Consider the following 7,403-nt stretch of genomic DNA (forward strand, 5'->3'; position numbering starts at 1 on the left):
GCAAATATGAAAAAGTCCATATGTAATTTAAAATTACTTAAACATTTCATGTCAATTGTTTTATAGAATAATGCGGAGTTGATACGAGGATAGCATGAACCCAGAAGGGAAAAAGCAAAATTATACTCGATGATAACCTTTCAATTTTAAGCCTCAGTCTGAATTACATATTTTTTTAATCAGAATAACTAACTTTCCATCTTAATTTGTGCATTATGGAAAAATTCCAGGGACTAGAAGTACAGCAGAAAGACACATTGCTCCAGTCTTGTGCAGCTAGACAAAGACTCAAAGATCAGAAAGCGTTATGTCTAATGAAGTCTGAATACCCCATCTTAATTTTTCAATATGGTATTTTTAACTCTGCTGAAGCTATAGCAGTTCTTATTTTTGAAGTTGTCCAGCCTTGATTTAAACACTTTGCATGATCACAGGTCCATTACAGTTGCACATAAATTATTCTAGAGTTGAGCTACTGGGAAAAGACTGATTGTTGGGATTTGTTTAGCTTTGTCTTTTGCCTGTTAGCTCAGGTTACTCACTTTCTGGTCTGGATTGAAGATATTTATACTACATTAGATCTTTTATCAAATTTGTAGAAAGCCCAAACATGAGACAACCACCTCTTGTTCTCCTCTTTCATGAGCTAAAGAGATTCTACATACAAAACCCAGAACAGCCAAGGAAGAGCTTCATTCCTTCACATTAAAGAGCCACAGTGGTAGCTCCACTTAGATTAACACCAAAGCCACTCTTTACTTCACTCAGGTTTGTGGTTTACTTCTCTTGTCTGAAGAATGACTGAATCCTTTGGCAAAGTATCTTCAACCACCCACTTCTGTGCCATCCCTGGATTTTTTCATTTGGGTCATAAATTATGTAAGTCCCTGGTTGCTTCATAAGTGTGCTCTCATGTTGTATTGTGTGTGTGGCAGAGGAGGAGATGGACATAAACCCAAGCAGCAAAGACAGGGCTGACCTAGTAGAGCTGATCATTCTTACATTGACTTGCTTATAACTGTGGCAAACCCGTTTGATTAGGGGTTTTATCCGTCTAATTGTATCATTATGATAAAAATATCAGTTTATTCTCCTATTTGTGTTCTTGCAAAAGGTGTTAAGTACCCAAAAACCAGACTAATAATAGTCCATGCGACTGTAAAGCCAGCTCCAGCAATAGCAAGGTAGGCTGTGTTGACAGGAGTTTAGCAGATATTGTCAGAATGTATTACTGAATTATTCAGTGTCACTGTTATTTTTGTTCTGCTGATTTTTGTGGATTCACTGACAGAGGAAGTGACAGTTTGTATACTGAGATCAAGAGATCCCTTGGATTCTTGAAAACGACTTGTGACTGACATAACTGCAATGAGTGCTTGAATGGACAGATTTCCTGCAGGTAGTTGACAGCAGGGCGATTATGTGAAAATTGGAAGTGTTACATCATAAGGAATTGGCTGTTTGTACACATCCAGTTGTTTGAAGAAGCAGGACTGGAGGAGTGATAAAGAGAAAGCTGATGTTTGCACAAGTTAGTAAGGGGAAAACAATCACAAGTGTACAAGAGCAAAGTACATTGCGTAAGACAGACAACTGGGGAGAAACTAATCTTCATCCAGTTGTTACATGCTTAGACGAAGGAGTAGGGCTTGGGAGGCCCATGCTGCACTTCTGTATCAGACTCACATCTATATACTCTTATTTTTTCCTCTGTGCAATGGGACAGTTGTCCATGCTTGCCAATTCATTCTGATTAAGAGAGGGTGTGAATTTGAAGGCTGTGCCTGGTCCTTCTCTTTGTGGACACTCTTCCTCCACCTGTTCTAATTTAACTTAATCGACTCCTGAAAAGCAGTCAGTTTTGACAGAGTACTGAGATTAATCAGAATAGGGTTTTCTTGTTTCAGAATAAGCCTGGTTTTGCACTGGGTTGTTCAGAAACAGCTATTCTGAAAAAACATCTATTCAAACAGCCCTACAGTAACACCACCATATAGGCGAATCTTCAAGAAAGTCATATGAGACTGCTAGGGGAGTGGTATAACATAAAAGCAAGGATACTCGAGCATGAAGGCAGCAGGAAAGATTTCTCCATGAAAATTAATTTCTTAATTTCCTTAACTTGGCACCCCCAGCTGTATCAGTGTGAAAGAGGGACACAGAGAAGGGCTCTGGCGTTGGGCCACACAACCTGTGGTTTGGCTGTTGATGTGCTTCTGCCCATCCAAGGCTGAAGGGACCACTGCTGCTGCCCCTGCTTCCTGGTGGCAGAGCCCCCCTCACCTTTCTGCCGAGTGAGAAAGAATTCCATTCGCTTATGGATTTGTACAAAGCTGTGCTGCTCTGCTTTCCCACCACATACAGGCCCATGGAATGGGGAGTATTCCCTTAGTGGCCGCATTCCCGGCCCCAGAGCATCTCTGAGGCTGTGCCTGCATCCCTGCACCTCCACCCCTCCGAGCACAGCCCTGCATCGCCGCCTCCCACCACCTTCTGTCTCCGCTGCTGCCCCAGAGGGCCCACAGTGGGTCCCCTACTGTGCTCACACAGCTGAAGTGCTGAAAAGCACGTTCTGGCTGTGCCTTTATCTGCTTGCTGTGCACCCAGCAGGGACACCACCTTGGGCCACCCTTACCACAGGGCGTGCGTGCAGCCTTCCCTTTCATTTTCTCCCTGGGAGGCGGGGAAGAGTGAGTTTTAAATATAATGCTGCGAGTTCAATGCTGCTAAGCTGAGCCTGTCTGATTGCAGATGCAGCTGGAGCTCCTGGCTTAGTCCTGGCACAAGCAAGTTAAGGACAAAAGGTCTTCGTTCCTCTTATGCAAAGAGACAATTTCTGTGGCAGCTGAGGGCAGCATTAGTATTCATGCCTTGGCTGGTCTGGCAGCAAGGCGGCTAACTTGATATTAACTGTGGCACAATGACTGGGGTTTATGGGCTGTTTCTTAATATATATCACAGGTAGCCAACCAAATGCCTCTTTATCCTAATCTCCTTGGGGTACCTGCTCTCCTACCTGCTCCAGCAATGGCATTGGGTTTTTCTTGCAATGGTAGTGGTTTTTTAAGAGCCACGGGCAGGTTCCCTACTTGGCTCATTTGTTGTTGTGTTGTAATTTTGGATTGGTTTATTTCCCAGCTGACCAAAGTTCCTCTTAAACTCAAGTCATCTGTGTTTACAAATATTTTATTGTGTAATATACTAAAGCTTTTTCCCAGCATTTGAACTGGGCCATAGATTTGCTGCTGAGACATTTCCACATTGTATGCATTAGAAATGTGTTACCCTGAATGACTAAAGGGAATTATTTCTGCTCCAGGAAGCAAAATGATGCTGAGTGAAAGAGAGAAGAGGGTTTGGAAACAAGAGTTTCCCCTTTGCTCGGGCCCACTGCACTGCTCTCTCCCCTTCCCCCTCATTGTGTATCTCACCACAGCTCAAGGGTGTGCCAGAACATGTTCCCACAACCTTTCAACCCATTCAGCACAGCCTGCAACTCTCCTGGCTATTTTTGTGTACGCCACTCGATGATTAAGTGCCCAGGACTGTGATAATACATCCTTTCACCACTGGCAACCAACAAAATGCAGTCTCAGCTGCTCACAGACAGCTTTTCCAGTTCTTCTTCCTTAAAAAAAATGGATTATCGATAGATTAGCCTTCTGATCATAAGGGTATAAACTTGGAGATGTGTTGTTCCTGGCAAGGACTTCAGCTCTTAGTAATCAAGGATTATTCTTGTTGACAATAGGGGTTCTGCATTTAACTGAAGCCCCTTGCAGGCTGCCTTTGCCTGCTATAAACAAAGTGTCTCATCTGCAGCTGAAGATTAACCACGTCTGGGTCGAAACAGGGCAGCTATTTAATTTTACAAAGCTGTAGCACACCGTGGTTTCCTGATCACCTCTGGTTGTATAGTGGTTTTTTAGCTTTGCTTCAGCTTCTCAGTCTATTTATGAAACAAGATATAACCCTGCTGATGATTTATCCTTGGTAGAAAAGCCCCTTCCCTCTCTGACATCTGACAGTGTTTCCATTGCTCAGCCACACTCGGGTGCTGTGAGCCCCCGCTCCCACAGCAAGATTAATTCAATCTCATATCGACCAGGTGAAAGGGTCACCATCAATTCACTGTGGTTCATCGTTCTTGTCAACACCAGAACAGAGTCTTGTGGTCTGGGTTGGGGTGCAGTGATACCACCCCACTAAACCTTTTCAATTGCTCCTGCAATATCACCCAAGGGACCAAGGCACAACACATCCATTGCAGCTGACTGACAGCTTGCTGGCAGCTCACAACCCAAATCACCCCTGCTTCACATTATACCCTGGTGAACTAATAAAAATAAAACAACAAAATGGGAGCTCTACCATTGAACAAAGTAGGGGAGCATCAGCCACTGCAGTGTGGGCAGGACATGATGGAATCAGAAATTAGAGCTTTTGGTTCCCACCTTCCCACTCATCTTCAGGAGTGCCTGAATCCTTGAGGAGCCATCATTGCCTGAGCTTCCAGGCAGGCTTGCAGCAATGTTTGAAAGCAGGAGTTTCTCTTCCAAGGACCTTTGGCACCAGCAAACATTTCAATTAAAGCTTGACTCACTAAACAGAGCAGGGGTTAAATGTAGGGAACCACACTGAGGGTCTGGCTCTGCCCATACCTGCAGAGACAGGTGATTTTTGATGCCAAAATCACCTGCTAGAATCAGGGTTAGGCAGAAGAGGAAAGCACTCCCCTGATGGGTTAGCTCTGACTCTGCAAGACATATCCTCCCAGTCCCACCTGGCAGCCAGAGGAAAGTCTCTATCCAGAAGCAGAAAAGGAGGCTGTTTTGGGACCTGCCAGTCACAGCTTAGAGGAGTTATGCAGGCAAAGAGCCAGACTCCCACAGATATAAATCAATCAGGCTCCACTGACATCACAGCTCTGCTCATTCACACTAAGAGAAGGTGTTGCTCACTGTATTTCAGGTGTTAGATTCTAATTTATACTCACTCTCTATCCCACTACAAGGTAAATCACATTCATTGGCAGGCTCTTGGCTGAAAAGGATGGTGCATTATACCTCTGGTTTCATTCTAAAAAGTAAAAGCAAAACCTTAACTTAGCCCTTCCAAACTATGGTATGAAAATGCATGCCAAAACTGTGATGTAAAAATATTTGGAATGTTAAAAATAGATTGGCATTTGAATAGCTGTTGAAAGGGGAAGCAGTCCCAGCTAAACCTGGCATGACCAAAGCTGTTTATTTTCCATACACTTACTTCCAAGCAGGTTCAGCACACGGAGAGATCATTTCCTCATAGGGTCTCTGTATCCCAGGTACCACTGGTGGCAGTTCCCAGTGTAACTGTAGCTGGTTTCCCACTGCTGTCACCTGCCTTCCTGGCCCAGCATCCAGTCCGGACATTGTCGTCATCAAACTGGAAACTTTTCCACCACAGGAAACTATGAAGGTTGAGTTAATGCGAACAAAAATCTTACCTAGGGAAAGACTAGCATCTTCCAATTTTAGCCTCCAAAACTCTTTTATGCTATTTTAAAGGCAGAACTTACTGATTTATCAAATCATTGGACAGATCAATGCATGAAAACATTGGCTGCTTTCTCGGTGCCCTGTGCTGACGCGCTTGCACATTGCTCATTTTCCACACTGAAGTCACGCTGTGCTAAACCAAACATTCGTAGGTAAGTCTCTGCAGCATCTTATTCATGGCAAAATAATGATACCTTAGAAGCATATTTTTCCAGCTCAACTCTTAAGTACCAATGTATTTTTATACAATCAATATTCATCTTTAAATATGAGAGACCTACAGTGCTTCTTATGAATCTTCTGAAGAGCCAGAGCGTGGGGTAAGCAGAAGCGCCATACTATGGAGAGGGGAACTGACAACAAGAGGAAAGATAAAGTCAGTGTTTTGTGAAGCCAATGGATAGACAGAAGAGCAGTAGATAAATAATCACATATTATTCTTGTCCAATTTAAGATTCAAACCATCATTAGCAAGAAAGTGATGCCAGTAGAATTATGAATGTCTTCTGTGATATTTTTCATGACCATATTTGTGTGTGTTTCTAAATAAAACCTCCTCTGCAGCAGACTGCAACCATCAGCTTCACACTTTTTCAAGGCAAGAATCTCCACCTTTGTTCTTTCTTGCCAGTATGCCTCACTTAAATTGAGCCTGGGTTTTTGATGACTGCCTGAGCTGGTTTCTCTGTGTGTTAGAAGAATCGTTTCAAAAGGCTTGCTTGTTCTAAAGTGCACCAGAGGAATGTGGGGAAGTGCACTGGTGAGGGAAAAGATAAACAGAGCAAATAAAAAGAGCAGTTTAATCTTGCTCAGCTGTATCTCAGCTGCAATTCCACTTTCTCTGGGCAGCTTTGACACAATCACGATGCAAGCGGATGGTGAGGAAGTGAAATTTGCAGTAGCGCCCAGCCCCACCTTGAAACAAGACACAGAGAAAGGAAAGACTTGCTCACCGAGCCATAATACACAACAAAATTTTGCTCTACCATGGCTGCAATTTGTTGGTAGTCTCTTGCATTTCCATATCTCTAGTGTATAGCAGGAAGCTATCATCTGCATTATCACAAATAAAGTTTTTTGCTTAGCAAGCCTGCAGATGAGTCATTAGATCCACCAGCACAAGCTCTGTGTGCTGCTTCATGCCAGGCACACCCTGAGGAGCCAGGGCAGCAGAGTGGCCACACACCTGTGGATGCCCACAGGACAAGAGGCTGGAGCTGAACCCTGCTCTTGCCAGCAGCAAGTCCTCTGAAGGTTGTTTGACATTTTTCTCTTTGTTTCTCCTCCTTTGTAAAGCTATTCCTCTCTATTTCATCTGATGCTGTTGGCATCTCCCACTGCAAAGTGCTTTAAAATCATTGCACAGAAGGACATCTACGGAGATGCACTTTACAGCTCCAGGGTGACTGGTGGAATGAGGAGAAAGCATACTGCCCCCCCAAATCCAAAGAGCTAATGTAATTACAGGCTTTCTGGCTCACAGCTGGGGAAGCAGAAAAGATGCTTCATAATGAACGCTCCTTCCTTCTGGCATCTCAGTGTGGGTGAGGGGAGGGGAAACCCAGGAAAGGATCACTACAGTAGGGCTGTGAAATAATATTTAAACCAACATCTTAAAGCAATAAAAAGGAGTTTGCTTCACAGGATGATTTCTTTATGGTTAACATTTTGTTATACTGGTTCAGGTTTGCTGAAACCCTCCAGAAAAAAGTTATATGGTCCAAATGAACAAGTTCTTAATCAGTAAAAAACTCTCTCACTCTTTGCATGTTCTTGCAGTGCTGCAACGAGCCACCAAAAAAAGCAGGCTTGGGCCAGGGAATCCCTCCCCACAGCCCTCACCCACAGCAAATCCTGTCCTGGTGT

Source organism: Corvus hawaiiensis, chromosome 3 (genome assembly GCF_020740725.1).
Source record: "Corvus hawaiiensis isolate bCorHaw1 chromosome 3, bCorHaw1.pri.cur, whole genome shotgun sequence".
Classification (NCBI taxonomy): Eukaryota; Metazoa; Chordata; class Aves; order Passeriformes; family Corvidae; genus Corvus; species Corvus hawaiiensis.